The sequence below is a fragment of the Tamandua tetradactyla genome, chromosome 4 (assembly GCF_023851605.1).
Source record: "Tamandua tetradactyla isolate mTamTet1 chromosome 4, mTamTet1.pri, whole genome shotgun sequence".
NCBI classification, from domain to species: Eukaryota; Metazoa; Chordata; class Mammalia; order Pilosa; family Myrmecophagidae; genus Tamandua; species Tamandua tetradactyla.
In genome coordinates, this window is record NC_135330.1 from 24,137,985 (window position 1) to 24,157,150 (window position 19,166).

At 37.6% G+C, this 19,166-nt stretch overlaps 1 long non-coding RNA gene across 7 annotated transcripts in view; it reads right to left on the reverse strand.

Moving 5' to 3' along the window:
- Positions 1 to 5,398: 5,398 nt before the first annotated feature.
- LOC143680606 (uncharacterized) overlaps positions 5,399 to 19,166 on the reverse strand; it is a 218,510-nt gene continuing 204,742 nt past the window's right edge. For 4 of the 7 annotated variants that reach the window (XR_013174084.1, XR_013174082.1, XR_013174080.1 and 1 more), the window contains 4 exons: positions 8,971 to 9,024; positions 6,698 to 6,884; positions 6,424 to 6,495; positions 5,399 to 6,078 (listed from right to left, as the gene is read on the reverse strand). This is a non-coding gene — a long non-coding RNA (uncharacterized LOC143680606). The remainder of the gene's footprint in view (positions 6,079 to 6,423; positions 6,496 to 6,697; positions 6,885 to 8,970; positions 9,025 to 19,166) is intronic. The other 3 variants (XR_013174086.1, XR_013174081.1, XR_013174085.1) reach the window with 1 other exon arrangement.

The window sequence follows — 19,166 nt, forward strand, 5'->3', positions numbered from 1 at the left end:
TGTCTATGTGAATTTGCTTATTCTAGATACTTCACATAAGTTCAATCATACACTATTTATCCTTTTGTGTTTGACTTAATTGACTCAACATGTCTTCGGGGTTCATCCATGTTTCAGCATGAATCAGAACTTCATTCCTTTTAATGGCTGAATAATATTTCATTGTATGTATATACCACATTTTGTTTATCGATTTGTATGTTGATGGACACTTGGGTTGTTTCCACCTTTTGGCTACTGTGACTAATACTGCTATGAACATTGGTGTCCAAGAGATATTACAAAAATTTTATTTCTCAAAAAGCTGTCCTTGTCAGACAACTTTGTGAATTAGTTGCACAGGCAGTCTGTCCTTGGACACTTGACATTTTTCTCATCTTTAACTTCAAATGGTCCAGATGCCCAGATGTAGCTCCTAAGGACCAGCTTGCTTTCTGCCACTGAGGCTTGTCTTATCTGCTCCTCCCCCTCTCCCATCTCCATCCTTGACAAGAGCAGAGATAAATAGTAGCACACACTTGGTTTGGGTAAGCTCCTTCATGAGACAATCAACCTAGAAAGAAGCCCAGGGAAATATCCTGCCTCCTCCAGCATGTTAAGAGATTTGAAAGCCAGTAAGAAATAACCCCCAGATTTTAAGTGAGGTAAAAGCTGAGCTTTTTCCTTGTATTGTTCTAACAGAGATACTGAATCCAGTCCTCCCAACACATTTCACGTCTTGGTCACACTTTGGATAGAAGTAGAAGGTCCTTTGAAATGGTATGACGTTGTTTTAGATTGGATAGAAAGTTGATACAAAAGAGGACATGGTTATCTAGATATCCCAAAGACACCTCATCTTTCTGTACCCTTGCAAATGTATCTCCTCACTCATACTCCTCTTATCTGTACATGACACCAACATTCAACCAGGCATTCAAATTGGAATCCCAGATTCTGCCTTCTACCTTATCCCCCAGGAAGTCCTGCTGTTTTCCTGCAGAATATCTCTCTTCTCTGTCTTCTCATCACAACCATTACCAGCTCTCCAAGTCCTCTTTATTAATCTTCTCCTCCATCTATCCTCCACATTACTGCCAGAGAGATGCTTGTAATCAAAGAATAATAGCAATCATTATTATAGCTAACATTTAATATGTACTTATTAGGTGCCAGGCACTGTGCTAAGAGCTTTTCCTATACCACTTTATTTGCTTTGATACCGTCAATTCCCTCCTCCAAAACTGTTATCAACAGGATAAAATCCCACCTTCTTTATACAGTGCCCTTCTTGATCTGGTCCATCCCCTCTTCCATGTCATCTCCTGCCACTGTTACCCTTTATTTGACACCCATATAATAACTCACCACTCACAGTTCCCTCATGTGCTTTCAAACATGCTCCTTCCTTCCCCCCACCACTTCTAATTCTTGTACCTTGTTAATAGACCACATTCTTAGATGAGACAGCTTCACCATGACTGTTCTTCTCCCCACCCCCAGATACATGTACACCTTGAGGAATGATAAGGTAAGAATTCTCTTATGTGCTGGCACATGCTGGCAATGTGACATTATTGTCACAACTCTTCCACATCCTCAGCAGGCTGTTGACTCTACATTCAAAGACAGTCAAAAAGAATGTTTCAAATAAGCCATTCCAAAATCCAAAATCCCATCCTTTTTGTTAACAATAACCGATATTGAACTGATAAAACTAAGTACTGAATATAGAAGGCAACACAGTAGCACACTGCCACCAAATTCCCTTAAAAGCAGGCATCTTTGCACATTTTGTTCCATGCTATCTTCTAGCTTCCAGAGCAGAATTTGGCCTATCATAGGTAGGCAAATATTTAATGAAAAATATTAGTGATATGAGACAATTTTATGGATAGAGTAAGCAATTTAATATGTACACTTAATCTTCTCCTGTTTTATACTTTTCATTTACCATGGTGATGGTAGTGTAAACATTTCTTAAAAGCAGTTTAGCAATATGTATCATAAGCCCTAAAAGAATTAATGCTCTTTGTAGAACGGACTACCAGCTACCTACCTAACATCCATTTTTTCTTTACTAAGGTAAATCCTTTCTTGTCGAGATGGAAATGCGTCCAGCTAACCCTGCCCATTTCCCAGTCTTCTTATCTACTAGGCATGGTATGTGACTAAGCTTGTATGGCCAATGAAAGGTAAGTGGAATCTCTTGTGGGGCTCATCTAGGAAGTCTTATAAAGGAGGCAGGAGATAGATGGAATACCTTTTGTTTCTCTCTTTCCTGAATCTTCTCCAGCCAACTATGGACTCATTTAATCAGAAAGTATTGATTATAGGGTATTGGAAACTTACAGAATTTCTAAGAGGGACAAAGAATCAAGCCTAGGGGTATTAGCTATTATCTCCAGGAAAAATTATGTTCTTTGAGAAACCTCGCTACTATCACAACACTCTTCACCGTTTGGCACCTGTGACAATAAAATGTAACTCACCCCAGAGAAACCCCTACTCCCCATGAATTCCAAAAGAAACTGTCTATCTCTACTTGTCCACCACCTCCCTTGCTCACTTCTGCCTTCCAAGTCTTGCGGGAATATGTGTGCTTGGTGGAACTTTATTCACCCGGGAAACTTCAGCCTCTGAAATAAAACGTAGTTTTTATTTTCCATTTTTCTAGCCTCGAAGTAAGGACACATGAGAAAGGGGCTAGAGTGTGTGTTGAGAGAATCAATATGAAGTATTTTCCTCTCTTTCAACTCGGCTTTACCTGTAATTCTTTCAGAGCTGTCATTGTTCAGCATTAGCAGGGTCATGGAGCAGTGAATATATACAGTAGTTTATTTCATGCACTTTATACTAAGGGAGAAAAATTTATAGAACATAGGAAAGACAGATTATAGAACAATCATTGGCATTTAGAAACCCTTACACAGTGATCAAAGTGATCCTGTTAAGACTTAAGACACATCAAATCACACTTTTGCTTAAATCTCCCCAGTGGCATCCTTTTTCACTCACAGAAAAGCCAAAATCTACCTCCCCTTCTTCCCTCCCTGACTTCATCTCCCACTCTTTGTCACTCTGGCCTCCTCTCTGTTTCTCCAATGTGCCAAGTACACTCCACCCCAGGACCTATGCTCTGCTGCTCTCTTTGCTTGAAAGGCTGGCTCCCTTAGCTTCATCATACTCAAATGTCACCTGGGTGAGGCCTTCACTGATGACCCTACCCAAAACTGTATCCTCCTCTCCCAACTTCCTATTTCTTCGCTTCATTATTTTTCTTCTTAGAACTTACTAGTTCTAATGCACAGATATTTTACATATTTATCTTGTTTATAGACTGCCCCCCAATCAAAATATAAGCTCAATGCTGGTAGAGATCATTGTCTCCTTTCTTTACTACTCTATTGAGGGATGCCAGAATGGTACTTGGCACATGGATACGGCTTCATAAAGATTTTCGGAATGAATGCAATGAGTGAAGGTATTGGGAAAATTAAAAAGCCACCATGCTGATTGGGAAAAAAGAGCTTTTACCATAGAGATATAGGCATATTTATAAAATCCATCATTCTAGGGTTCTTTTGGGGTCAGGACTGCTTAGGAGCTCTCTCTTAGCTACCCCTCTAAAGAGGAACCTTAAGGGCTGATGGAGTTGTGGTTAGAAGGAATACTGGTATCTTTGCTGGGACAGCAGTGTTCCAGCCTCTGCCTCTAGCTCTATGAGGTTAGGAAAACCTTCTCCATTCACTAGGCCTCTGATTTTACTGGTGGAAAATCAGGATCCTGTGGGTTCTTCCTTCTGTGGTAGATGGGCACTGAAGGAACAATTTATTGGCAAGAGAATCATACTCTGCAGGTATAATTCCAAAGGCTCAAGAGCTGCAGTTTTAATCCATGAGTTTCCTCCAGAAGGGCTCATAGAAGTAGAAATTCCTCCACTCTGCCCCATGAAGAAGGACTGGCCACCTGGAGATGGCCTTCTAAAAGCTCATGTCAACACTTAGAGCCTATGAGGGTGTATGAGGCCTGCCTCGTTAGGACACCGAGTTCCATCTGCAACAGCAATCTTACGGCCCAACTTTATTTCTACTTTAAATATGCAAGCTTTCCCTGCACATTTCACGTGAGTATTTTGAAGGAATCCAGGGACATTTTCTTCATCCTGCCTGAAATTTTTCTTGGCAGAAGTTCTGAAGGCTGAAGTCTTGAGAGAGTTGGACTTTGCTAAATTATGGACATAATTTTAGTGAGGTTAAATAGCTCATACAAAAATTGAGCTGCCCTCCCCATCATTTCTGCCCTTTGAAACCCTAGCTATCCTTCAAGGCCCAACTCAAGGGCTGTCTGATCCTTGAGGCTTTCCCGGATTATGGGAGCTGAAAGAGCTTTCTCTTTCTCTCTGAGGCTGGGGTAACAGTATGTAAAGGGGAGTCAGGAAGAAAACGCTCTGAAGGCCAGATTTTGCTGGTGGGTAACTTGGACCGAGTGCCCTAACTCCCTGCATCTCATCTCAGATTTCTCAGCCATAAATTGTGATATTGAAAATAATAGTAGCTAACATTTATTGAGTGCTTATAGGCAGGCACTATGTTAAATACTTGACATTAGCTATTTTATTCAGTCCTCTTAATATCTCTGTGAGGCAGTATTATTATCCATTCTTTATATATAAGAAACTGAAGGTAAAAAGGGAATGATAAATCATACCTCACTGAGTGGTGACAGATTATAATTTAAAAATATATTGTTGCATGTAGTAGTTACTTCATAAATGTAAGTTCCTTCTTCATTATACCTATTAAACCAGCTCGTGTGTTATTCTAACACAACATATGATATGCTGCCTTATATTATAATTTCTGTAGAGGTGGAGACATAGAACAGGCCAGGGGATAAGGGGTAAGTGCAGAGTGAGTCAGGCCCAAGTTCCTGTCCTTGGCCTTGTTACCTAATCTCCACCTAGATCTGTTTAACTGTAAAGTGAGAGTAGCAGTGTTTTCTTGAGGATTCATTGAGCTGATATATAGAGAGATAACCTAGAATAAGGCCTGGTACATAACAGCTATTATTGTTATGTTATTAATGTTAGAGTCTGTATTTATTTTTGGTTGGAAATTTCCTGAGGAATAAAACAGACTTTTTCCAAGTTGGTAAGCCTATCTGGGGATTTGCAGTGTGCCTCGTATGTTATGAAACTGTTTCTCAAAGCACAGCCAGAGGGCTACCTGAATCAGAACGTCCCAAGAGTTTGTTAAAAGGAAGATTCCTGGGTATCTCCCAAATCAGATGGATAGTGATCCCTGACCGCAGCATAAGATTTTGCATTTTTTTATTAATTAAAAAAAATTAACAACAAACAAAAACATTAACATATCATTCCATTCTACATATATAATCAGTAATTCTTAATATCATCACATAGTAGCATATTCATCATTTCTTAGAACACTTGCATTGATTAAGAAAAAGAAATAAAAAGAACAGAAAAAGAAATAAAACGATAACAGAAAAAAGATTATACATACCATACCCCTTACCCTCGTTTTCATTTATCACTAGCATTTCAAACTAAATTTATTTTAACATTTTTCCCCCTATTATTTATTTTTATTCCATATGTTCTACTCGTCTGTTGATATGGTAGATAAAAGAAGCATCAGACACAAGGTTTTCACAATCACAGAGTCTCATTGTGAAAGCTATATCATTGTTCAATCATCATCAAGAAACATGGCTACTGGAACACCGCTCCACATTTTCAGGCAATTCCCTCCAGCCTCTCCATTACATCTTGAATAACAAGGTGATATCTACTTAATGCATAAGAATAACCTCGAGGATAACCTCTCGACTCTGTTTGGAATCTCTCAGCCATTGCCACTTGTCTCATTTCACTCTTCCCCCTTTTGGTTGAGAAGGTTCTCTCAATCCCTTGATGTTAAGTCTCAGCTCATTCTAGGGTTTTTCTTAGTCCCTTGATGCTGAGTCTCAGCTCATTCCAGGATCTCTGTCCCACGTTGCCAGGAAGGTCCACACTCCTGGGAGTCATGTCCCATGCAGAGAGGGGGAGGGTGGTGAGACTCCTTGTCATGTTGGCTGGAGAGAGAGGCCACATCTGAGCAACAAAAGAGGCTCTCTTGGGGGTGACTCTTAGGCCCAAATTTTAAGTAGACTTGACCTAACCTTTGTGGGGTTAAGTTTCATACGAACAAACCCCAAGACTGGGGGCTTAGCCTATAGCTTTGGTTGTCCACACTGCTTGTGAGAATATCAAGAATTCAACTTGGGGAAGTTGATTTTCTTCCCGTTCTCACTATTCCCTGAAGGGGCCTTTGCAAATACTTTTCCACTCACTGATCGAATCACTCTGGGATTCACCGGGGCATCACTCTGGACAAACCAACAAAATCTCATGTCCTACCTGAGATTCCAAGTACTTACGGCGTTCAAGGATTTTGCATTTTAACCATCTCCTGAGATAAGTCTGGTGGACTCTGGAGTCTGACCACAGACCTAGTAGAGGCACAAAATATTCGTGAATGAAATGAATAAATGGATGGATGATCAGAGCAATTTTTGAAGTATAAAAAGTTAAACAATAAAAGTAATGAAAAGAAAAAATATATCAGTAGTGCTAATAATTTTAGGTTAAAACGACTCTGGTCTTGCCCTGTTGCATAGAACTTTGGACCTCAGCTGCTCATTTTGGGCTTACCCTTGCGCTAAAAACTCCTGCTGTCTATACCCTCGTGTAGTGTGGTGGTTTTCTCTTTCGGTGCAGGTCTTCATTAGGCTCTGGGTTGTTAGTCCTCAGTTGATTACATCAGCAATATAGCCTTATGCACCCTCTGGGTAACTGCCATGACAATCATCCAAAAGCTCTACTGAGAAATGTTATACTCCTGGAGGTTATGAGAAAACAGTTATCTTAAAACTTCTAACAATACTTTAATCATAATTTTTAAATGATTAAAAGGAAAAGGGAAAAAACCCACCTTTAAGACATGGACATTTCAGATTTATTTTCACACAAAATTGGTTTTTTAAAGGACGTTTCTTAAAGCACCATTAAATAAGGGATCATTTCTCTATGAAGACTTGTCACCTCACCATTATAGTAGAACTGTTATCCCTTTCAAAAATAAAAGGGATGGCACACATAATAGCAATGTGGTCAGCTGAGTAATAAATTAAATTCACCTGGCAGAGTCCATGCTCCAGGTCTGAGGAATGTAAAAGAACACATGTCTAGTGAATTATAAAAAAGAGTCCACAGAAAGAAACACCCATTTTGAAACATGAAAGGAGAGGTCATAATCCCCAAATCCTGACTCCAGCATAAACTGCATGTCCTGGTTAAGAGTCAAACTCCCTAGATAATTTCCATTACCTAATGTGCAACATTTTACAAGCCAAAGCAAAACCCAAGTTACTTTAATTTCTCTTATAGAAAAGGAAGATAATAACAGCCTAAACTGAACACTCTTTAGAAGTTATTATATATTTAATTTTTAGTGGAGATAGGGAGTAAAACACAATAAACTAAAATAGTTCTTTCCAGAAGGTAGCAATTGCAATACATGTAAATGTTCACCTTTCACAGGGTTTGCTTTGCCTCATCTCTAGCATATTTCTTCCCTTCTTGAGGCCTCAATTGCTTCATCTGTAAAATCAGATAACTATTTCAAAAGGTGGTTGTGAGGATCATATGTTATAATGCCTGTGAAGATTTAGCGCTTTGCATTGGATATTGTAAGATCCTAATAAACACTAGTTATTATGCTTGAATAACTGGTGCTTGTGACCCTAATTATAATGAGATCTTATGTTGTATAGCTCTGGCAGAGGAACTAAAGCAAAAGTGGAAACTGAAGAACTTGGAAATAAAGCCAATTATCTGAGCAGCAGGGGGTGTTTGACGTACACTTGCTGGATATATCTTAAAAGAGATGATACTTCTAGACATGCCTCAAGTCATCAAGGCACTTCTATGCAACAATAAATTATTGTCATGTATTTAGGCAATAGTGCCAAATGCAATACCAGATTTATTTCAGTTCTAGTTTTAGGAATAATGGCCATCTGTTAACTCCTTTTCCTCTGAGGAATATAAAACCTGAGCATGAATTTTCATGTTTCACGGATTATACACTGATAGTGAGGGGGGATGGGTGATATTAATTTAACTCTTTCTGTTTGGTAGACAGAGGTCTGGGAAAATAAAAATTGCTTTCATGAAGTCACACAATTGAAAGAGAATCTCTGTCTCACAACACCAAACTTCAAACTCAGTGCAGCAGAGCTCACTGTGCTTAACATGAGTTTTGAGTGCACAGTAGCTCTGCCTCCCTTTGGTTTCATTTTCAAGAGTAGTAATTTATAAATTTAAACACTTCCATGGTTTTTCCCATCCCTGTCTCTCTGGACATGGATCAGAGGTTTTTTTGTTTTTTTTTTTTTTTTTCCTTTCTGACTTCTAAGTAAATGCACTGCAGGTGTGAGTCTCTTGCTGCACAGGATTAGATGACTGCAGCCACGGAAGCTCTAGGGAACCACACCTTTGGTTTTCCATTACAAGCAGGTGAACCAAGCTGGGATCAAATAAGAGATCTGTAGGAAAAGAGCCTGCGTTCCAGGAAATAGTCTCAGCATCTAAGCAGGATGCATCAGAGGTTTTTTGGGGAAACTCAAGGACCAGAAAACTGGCTGTCCTAAAAGAAATTCCAATGAAGGTTCAGGACATGGGGAAGGGTTTGTGTATAGGGATTGGGTTTTAAGGTGATGACCAGTCAAGGGTGAGAGAGCTGAAGTAGGTGTGAGTTCATTGACACCATGCCCATTTGAAGTCAAACGAACAAATGGAATCTGTAAAGGAATGGTGGCCCTATAACACAGAGGCGGAAAAGAAATGAAATAAGGCAAAAATAAGCTTTGGGACTCCATCTTAGGCTCTCCAAATCACAAGTGAATATTTCTAGGAAAACATACCTTAGGGAAGTGCAGCAAAGATTTCTGTTCTAAGATGTTCCTCGCTGGATTGTCCTGTTAGTAAAATAATGGCAGCAAATTTAATATTCAACAATAGAAAATGATGACATAATTTAGAGTATATTGATCCAATGAAATATTAGACACTTGCTAAATAACAAATTTGAAAGAATGTTTTATGAGATTAAAAGTGTTCACAATATCATGCTTAGTGAAAAAAGTATCACATAACACTGTGTATTCAATATGACTTCAATTAAAAGAAACACAAGGACATTAAAACAAAAAGATGTGGAAGTAAGTATGCCATAAAGAAAATAATGATAACCTGCTTCTAGTTGATGAGTTTGTGGTAGATTTTTATACTCTTCTTTGTTCAAAAATTTTTTTAATTGTGAAAATGCAATCAACAATTATCTTTGCAATAATCTGAAGAAATATTATTTGAAAAAAGATAACATGACAAACCCACAAAGAAAGATGACCAGCAGGTCTGGAAACCATTTCTTCCTACTAGAAATTTCTTGTGCATTATAAGCCTGGAGAAGAGCAATTCCAAATTAACCTTTTGCAGCACCACCTCTGTGGCTGCCTTGATTTAAACATACGGGAATTCACCAAAACCACGCCACTCAGCTGGCCTCAGGAATGCACATGTCTAAGCCATTTCCCTTCAGCCATGTGGGGAACATCATTTCCATATATCCAGAGTTGTAAGTAGTCCAAGTCCTGTCATTTTCAGTGGGTAAGAGAGGAGGGAAGGAGTTACGTGATGGTATGCATAGAATCACATATCATCTCTTGTGCCATTGCATTTTACCAGCTTCCTTAAGGCACAAACCTTCCAACACACTGTTTATTTTCACTCTCAAGAACTTGTACAAAATTCAGTATGTGTAGGAGGTGTCTGTTTAGCTTCTCTTCCCTCATTTCTCCAGTCATTAGAATATATGGTAGGATAAGAAAATTGGCTCACTTAGATTATGATATATTTTAAATTCTCTGAATTGAATTATTTCTATTTATTGTATATTTGGCCTTAAATGTTCTCTTGTGGGAAATTCCTACTTTAGGTAGAAATATGAATTGGCAGAACATTTTTGAGTATCTTTTCATCATAAACTAACACACATACACATATATGTACTATAATTTTACTCATATATATCAAGACTCTTGAAAGCATTCATAGTCTTTAACCCCAAAACGTAACTTCTAGGAATTTATCCTAAGAAAAAAATCAGCAATGATTTATGAACAACAGTTTTATCAGCTTATGATTATAATTGAGAAGAACTGGGAGCAGTCTAAATGTTTAAAAATAAGAGATTGGATAAATGAATGACATATCCACAAAATGGTAGATTATGCATGTATTTCACATCAGAAAAATATTTAAGAACATGAAAATATTTATGATGCATTGTTAGGTGCAAAGAGTGGGGTATAGAACACTGCTACCCCAATTTGTTAAAAAAAAAAAAAGAGAAGAAGAAAAAGAGGATAACAGATGATACAGCTAAGTTCCAACTATAGTATCTCTGGGTAATTTTTATGTTCCTTTTAATACCTTCATGTATTTTTCAAATGTTATACACTGAGCATGTATTACTTTTGTAATCAGAAAAAAACAACCTATTTTTAAAAAATCTTTCCATTTAAATGCTTTGCTTCTTACATAAAGTTTGGTTTCAATAAAAGCACTGAATATCATGTGTCATTAGCATCCCTTGAAAAACAGACTCTGAAGTTCTGAGAAAAGGTAAGGAAAGCAGTATTTGTTGAAATTTACCACACATTTTGCCAAGCTCATCTTATTTAATTCTCAAAGGAACTAGCTACAGTGGATGGTGGCCAGCCTCTCTTAAATTCTCCAAGTATACTGGAATAATTCATCCAGAACACTAGGATGGTATTTCACAAGGTTCTCATTTGAATGGATTGAAACCACCCTGTAGTCTTCAAAATGATGATCAACTGACTGCTGAGCTTGGAACTGGAAGCTTTTTTATAAAGGTGGGGTGTGGGTCTTTGAAGGCATGACAAGCAGCAGCACAGTGAGGAAGCATAAAGGCTTCTGGGAAGGAACTAGTGTACTTCACTAACCAGCAAGCCTCAGAGAGCTGCAAAAAGACAGCCCTATAAAGAACCAGAAGCCTCTCAGGAGTATTCATGCCCATCCTCTTTCCTTCTGGATCCAGTCACCACTAAATAACTTCAGAAATAGCACCAAATTACCAAAAAAAAGTGTAACTTTTCCTCTAATGGATTAAATGGACAGAAAGTTTATGAAATTTAATAAAGTGAATATTCATTCCATTTTTCCCCAAGATCAAGAATTTTAAATTATCATCTTTTCAAACAACATCATGGGGTTATGGCTTTTAACATCCTTTGGTCTTTTTCTAAGCTATTATTTATAAACAAAAGACTTGATTTTGTACATTCCTTCCTCCATCAATTAAAAATAACCTGATTCTTCTTGGTGATTGAGGTTAAAAAGACATTCATATAGATGTCTTTCTTCTATTGACCTCAGAAATGAATTTAGCACTTAGGGAACCTGTACTTCATCTTCTCTGGAGTTTTATTTATTAATACCATACCAGCTGTTAGTCTATGGAGAATGCTCTCTAAAACCATTTGACTGAATAATATAATATCTCAACTCCAGTTGAATGGGAGTAAAAAAGGCTTTACAATGATAGGGGTGGAATGCAATACAAGCTTCATTTAGGCAAAGGTCTTTGGCCTATCCTACATCTATAACTAAGTGATCCAGGGGAGATCTGGAACTTAAGTGAAACTGGAGGCTGTCAATATACTTGACACCTGGGTTTGGTATCTAAAAGCTACAAGAAAAGAAAACAAATACAGACCACAATAGGACAAGATAGATTCCCTCTGCAAATTGTTCTTCAACCAACACTCTTCTTACTGCCAAGAAGTATATTATAAATCACTCTCTGATCATTTTTCATATGTTCCCCAGATTGTAGCTCATTTTGCTGAACCTCCATTTATTGTACTTTGCTGGACTATAAGTCCAGAGTGTGATATTGAAACCAGGCCCATCTCCTTCTGAGCTCTACTATTCACACTGCTACACTCTGGTGGTTGTGCTGGTGCCAAATCTATGTTTGGGTCCTTCCAGCCTCATCAAAATCTCCCTGGATCATGTTTAAGCAGGATAATGTTCATTTGTCATTGTCTCCAAGTGGCCCATGTACAATTTAGTTGAACCTTCAAGAAGCCCACTCAGATTGCTTTGTTCTGTCTACTTCAGAATCCACAAAATATAATAGCACATGTAGTGGCTGTGATGATGTGCAGTTCCCCACAGTGGGTAGAATCAGGGATGTATATTGTTCTAACAACTGAAGAATGCTTTTATTTCTCTCAGTGCAAGTTCTAAAGGGAAACAAATGAGACTGAGGGTACACGGATCATTGGCTTTTTTCCTCCTAGGAACTGTGATCTTTCTTCCAAGTTTAACTTGAATGGCAGGCAGTAGGAACTCAGTTCCAAGAACAGAATTATTTTAAGCTTGGAGACGGGAACGGTGGAAGAAGAAGCAACACTTTTTCAAGTCTCTTGAATTTTAAGTAGAAACACTAAGGGAGGCAGGAACAATCAGATTGTTTCACAATATTCGTAATATTTATTACTGTTGATAATTCAAATACTTGATTGTACCCAATATACTCAAAGAACCTTGTGATTCGGTTGTATTTCCTGAAACTACAGAGTATAAAGCAAAGTTATAAAGTTGCAAATAGATCTGATTTTATAAGAGGAGGTGATAGTACTTGAAATTTAAATTGAAATAATGGGCATTACTTTGCAAAAATAATTTAGTAGAGGAAGCAGAAAAATCTAACTGAAAAAGAATAAGGCATTACATGTTTTTTACAAAACAACATAAAAAGAGGCCTTATGATTGCCTTTTAGAGGATGATGCTGACTGTGTTTTGAAACTTCAACTTCTGTGTGAGATCAATGGAAAATATGTTTATTTGGGGTAAAATTTATATTTTCTGTGGCACACTATCTAATTTGACTTTTATGGGCACTTTATTCAAACACCATAATTACATGGAAACTTAAATAGGGAGTGAGATCTTAATGGTTTGTACAGGTTAATGTGATGCTCTGATATATCTCAGAGTAATCTGGGCTGAACATTAAAGAAGTATTTTTGAAGTCTCCTTGAAGGATTGGGGGAAAAAATGGAAATATTAAACTTTCCTACTTGGGGAATTCCTGATAATTCTTGCAAACATTGGAACTACCAATTTAATAGGCCAAGACCTCAATTTTGGGGCTTGTCCTTATTAAACTTATTCCTGCAAAGGAGAAGCTAAGCCTACTTAAAATTATGCCTAAGACTCACCCTCCCAAGAACCTCTTTTGTTTCTTGGATGTGGTCTCTTTCTCTAAGCCAACTCTGAGGTAAACTCACTCCCTTCCCCGCTATGTGGGGACAGGACTCCCAGGGTGTAAATCTTCCTGGGAATACTCCTGGGAATGAGCCTGGACCTGGCATCATGGGATTGAGAAAGCTTTCTTGGTCAAAAAGGGAAAGAGAAATGAAACAAAGTTTCAGTGGCTGAGATTTCAAATAGAGTTGAGAGGTCATTCTGTAGGTTATTCTTATGCCTTATATAAATAATCTTTTTTAGTTTTTAGTTTATTAGGATAGCTAGAAGGAAATACCTGAAACTGTTGAACTGTAATCCAGTAGCCTTGATTCTTGAAGATGATTATAGAACTATGTAGCTTTCATAGTATGGCCATGTGATAGTGAAAATCTTGTGACTGACACTCCTTTTATCCAGTTTATGGACAGATGAGTAAGAAAATAAAGATTAAAAAATAAATAAATAACAGGAGTTGATTAAGGGGTATAGGATGTTTTGAGTGTTCTTTTTCTTTTTCTTTTTATTTCTTTTGGAGTAATGAAAATGTTAAAAAATTGATTGTGGTGATGAATGGACAAATATATGATGATGCCATGAATCACTGATTGTATGCTTTGGATGGCTTTGGTATGTGAATACATCTCCATAAAATTGCATCAAAAAGAAGAGTACCTTTCAGGGTGTGGTAATAAATATAAGTAATATTGTGCAGGGATTGGCAAGTGGATAGAAACAGATAAGTAAACAAGTTTTCATTGTACCAGATTTCAGTGTAGGGGGTAAATAGAGAGAAGCAGAGTTCCAATTTTTGAAAAAAGAGACTGCCATGTTCTTGAGGCTCTTTGCCTCCTCTAAAAAAACATATCCACTTGAGGAAAGGTACTGGTCAGGATTCCTTTCTTCCATGATCCTCATGTCTGGCAAAAAGCCCTACAAAATCACCTCCTACCAACCCTCACACCCTTCACATTTTGAGCCTCATAGGAATTTCAGTCATTCTTGGGAAAATGGGATGTTTGTTTTCAGTCCCCTGATCAACTCCAGAAAAGAAGTTCATCATTATCAGTAGCTAGGGCCAGCTACACAGTCTTGGTAATAGTCCCAAGCATGTAAAGATAAATATGGATAATTATGGAGATTGCTAATTATCACTGATTTGTTAATTAACCAATAAAAGTATTTCTCAAGCACCATCTATATGTAAGGCATAATACCAGTGGGACATATACTCATTTAAGGCATAGTTGCAGTCAAAGGAGTTACAGTTTACTTGTAGAGAATACATTAGACATTAGTTATTGCTTGGTATTTTTAGTATTTCATGGGAATAAACAAGAAAGGCATTATCAATAGAGCCACCATGTATAGATAAAGGAGCTGTAGCTGCCAGGAATAAAAAAGTCATAGAAGCCTTCAGGAAAGAAGTGAGACCTGAGGAAGGAAAGGAGACAACAAGCACACATTCATCAACTGCCTATTATGTCCCAGGGATCTTATGTATATGCTTTAATAATCCTCTCAACAAGTACTTGAAGTAAATTTATTCCTATTTTATAGATGAGAACATGTAAACAGAAGAATCAGGATTTGAGTACAAGTCTGACTGAGTTTACAATCCTATACCTTTTTCACTTCACTTTAAGGAATTTGAAGTAAAATTTATTCTTGCTTTATAGATGAGAACATGTAAACAGAAGAATTAGGATTTGAACTCAAGTCAGGCTGAGTTTAGAGTTCTGTACTCTTTTCATTTTACTTTGAAGAAAGGCTGGATTTGATAAGCTGAAAAGAAGCCAGAGAGGAACTTCCATATAGCATTTAACATTTAATTTCCTAAGCATACAACCTCAAAGCAGGTTGAAATTAGTTCAGAGGCTAACAGTTCTCATAATGAAGGGAGAGGAAGAGAAACATGATGACCTAACACATTAGAGGGTTTTTAGTTTAACATTGTCTCATTTTCCACAGAAGTGGACCCAGAGACAAGGATTTAAGTGCAAATAGTATATTTGGAGAAAGCAGATTGGTAGGAAAGTGGAATAAGACAGGGAAAAGAATGCAGCAAATAAAGGGTAAGATATTATGCCAGCCTCCACTGCAAATGACTGAAGTTCTGTCCTCTAAGGGATCTCTGGAAAACAGTGTAGAACACAAGCCTCAGAATCATCCACTCAAGGGGTAAGAGAGCTACAGTATCTATACACTAACTCTTCACTAAGACATTGCCATGGTCAGGTTCATGTGTCAACTTGGCCAGGTGGTGGTGTCTGTTTGTCAGATCGGGCAAGTGCTGGCTTGTCTATTGCTATGAGGACATTTCATGGACTTAAATCATGATTACATCAGCTGCATCTACAGCTGTTGCATTTGTAATCAGCCAAGGGGAGAGCCTTCTGCAATGAGTGACAATCTAATCGCTGGAAGGCTTTTAAAGAGGATTCAGAAAAGACAACTCTCTTCCTGCTTCAGTTGGCAAACTTCTCTTATGGAGTTTGTCCAGACCCTTCATTGGAGTCATCAGCTACATGGCCTGCCCTATGGATTTTGGACTTTTCCATTCCTATGGTTGTCCAGCTAGCCTCTCCTTGGAGCTCACTGAGGAACTTCATCAGAGTTGCCAGCTTGAGGCCTACCCTAGAGACCTCAGACTCTACGTTTCCATGGTTACATGAGATACTTTTATAAATTTTATATCTATGGATATTTCCTGCTGATTCTGTTTCTCTAGAGAATCCTAGCTAATACAGTCATTAGTTAAGAGATGCCAGGGGCTGGGGTGCAGGTAGTTAATTCCCTGGTACTTTGGTCTACCATGCATACTAGCAAAGTCCCATCCAAGACTTGAGGGAAAGTTCTGAGGCAAGGGTTTGAAGATGTAGGCAATTGAAGCTGGTTGGCAGGAGTTGTCAAGGTAAAGCCCAAGTGATATGGACAGGGCATTGATAGTGCCTGTTCTAAATATCAATATCTTCAGTCTAGCTTTTTTTCTCTCTCTATTTTACCACTCTTTTGGGACTATATCAGGACGCAGACCATTGGTTCTCAAATTGTAGAGTGCATAAGAGATGCCTGTTGATAAAGCAGATTCTGGGACCTCAGCCATTGAAATTCTGATCCATAGGCCAGGGATGGAGTCCAAGATAACTATAACTTATTATTGTTAATAAGTATCTTTGGTGATTCTGACACATATTGTCAGTGGATCATACTATGAAAAACAAGGTCTGGACTCTCCATATATTACTTGGAAAAATGGTGATCCAGGAATGGTGTTTTCAGGGAGACAATGTGAAACAGTGAAAAGAGGAGATATTTAGATCAAGACATACTTGGATATGAATGCTGGCTGCATTACTTAGTGACCTTGGAAAAATTACATATTCTCTTTGTTTCTTTATCTATAAGAAAGGGATGAAAACAGCCACCTTGATTGTTTTCTAACAGATTATTTTATGTTAAATAAGATAACATGAAAAAGAGAGTAGAACAGTATGTGGTATGTGGTTGCTCTGTTATTTCTCTTCTTAATTCTCAGAAGATCGAAGTATATTGGCAAAGAAATGCCAATGGTATTTTATAGTTAATGCTGTTTAACAACTTATATCTGAGCTAGGAGGAAATTTGATGATAAAATAATGCAGGCTTCAGATCTAAATTTACTACAAACTTTTTCAGTGTACCTACAAAGTGGGTTAATCGTTTTTTGCCTTCCACTTATTATTGCACTACATATTGATTACTCTTGGATTGTAAATAGAAATGTCAAGGGGCAGACCAGGCTGATCTGTCTTCATAATCTAGCCCAAGCACCAGGACTCCAGACTCTCACCCTTAGACATAGACTTTTCTGTACTGAGAAACTAATTTGATAATTGACTCTTTGTGTTTCTAGGAGAAATATCTTCAAATATACACTAGGAAAAAAAACCCAGGAAGGTGTCAAAAAAAATTAGAAGCAAAATAGAGCTGATTTGGATCATTGTGCCTATTTTTACTAGAGAAGGAATTATTTACATAATAGAAAATACTTATTATGCCCAAACTAATTGTCAATCAGAATTAATTTGGGACTAGAATGCTATAACCACAAAACAGACCTGAAGAGGTGAGTATTAGAGCACAAAGTAAAATGCTTCTCACAAGTGTTTGCTGCATCAGTGAAATCATCCAGGATAGATGGCCACTTTTATGCTTCTACAAGTTCTTCAAGAATTTCATTTTCTGTGATTCATCTAACTCTTTTCCACCTAGTTTGGCCTAAGTGTTAGCCAAATCTCTCATTTTTATTTAACAGAAGGTGACTTCTGTCAAGTCCTCACAAATAAATGGAAAAATGTATCAAAGAATGAAACCTTGTTAGCTACTCCCAACCAACAAGATTGGTTGACTTAATCTCATAATCAAAACATGCCTAAGAATAGGAGTAAATATTTAAATGAAAAATCTGTTTTTCTATAAATTTTGAATCTACTTAGTCCTGCTCTCAGTCAAAAGGGTGTTTATCATGGTACACCACCATCTACAAACATGGTGCAAGAGGCACTTGCTCCTTTAAGTGCGGGTACATAAGATATGCAGACAGGAATCTATCACCAGAGGAACAGGCACTGAGGGGCTTGAAGCCTACTGCATCAACCATGTGGGGAAGCATTTATCTATTTCAGCCCCCTAAACTGTACCTTTCCAAAGTGTTTAGCTCCCTCAGTGCTTCCCCCAGGAAAGCCAATGGGATCTGGTGGTATGGTATGTCCTTGAGGGCTGAAGGACCTGGTTCCAATCCAGGTTCTGCCTGACTTGTACTTAGGGAACAAGATCAAGTCAAAGTGCTATACCCCCATTTTCTCTAATGACAAATGATGGGATTGCATTAAAGTATTGTTAAGTTCTCCATCTCTGGTTCTACTGCCTATCACCTAGGCCTTAACAACAACAACAACAAAATCTGTGGATAATAAAAAGAATTGGGAGTCTTCAGGTTAAAAAAGGTTATCATTTACCAGTTACTCTATGATGCTTACATAAAAGTATCTCTGTCAATAGATAAGAATGTAGCTATACAGAGGGAGAACGCTTTTATGGTGTTTATCTTTCAAGAAAATGGAGAATAATTCAAGTAATATGTAATAGTTTGAAAAGAAACAACATCAGAAATCTCTGAATATGGAACACAAAATGGCTCTCATGTCACATCCATTCATCTCTCAACTAATCACACAGGACCTAAATTATCTCCCAATAAGGCAGGAAACTCGTATTCTCTTCTTTATTGACTGTTGGACGTCCTTGATCTCTCTGGAATTAAGCAGGTATCACAATCCCCATTTTATAGATGAGGTTTTGAGAATTTAATTTTTCCAAAAGATTCTTGTTCATTCATTATGTGTTAAGTATTGCATCTGTGGTAAACCTATAATTTGCTGAGATCGTTGTCAATTCTCTTCCATGGCTGCTCTAAGAATATCAAATTCTCGCAATTTATATGGCACCTTTAAGAGTCTTTGGAAAAATATATAAATCCATGAAGGAATTTTTTTCTTTACCTTGACATCTTTTGAAACCATTCCAGTATCTTTAGTGCTGAAATCTGTCCTTTACAAAGATCGATTTTTTTTTGAAATTTTTTTTATTAATCAAAAAAAAGAAAAGAAATTAACACAACATTTAGAAATCATTCCATTCTACACATGCACTCAGTAATTCTTAGTATCATCACATAGATGTATGATCATCATTTCTTAGTACATTTGCATCGATTTAGGAAAAGAACTAGCAAAA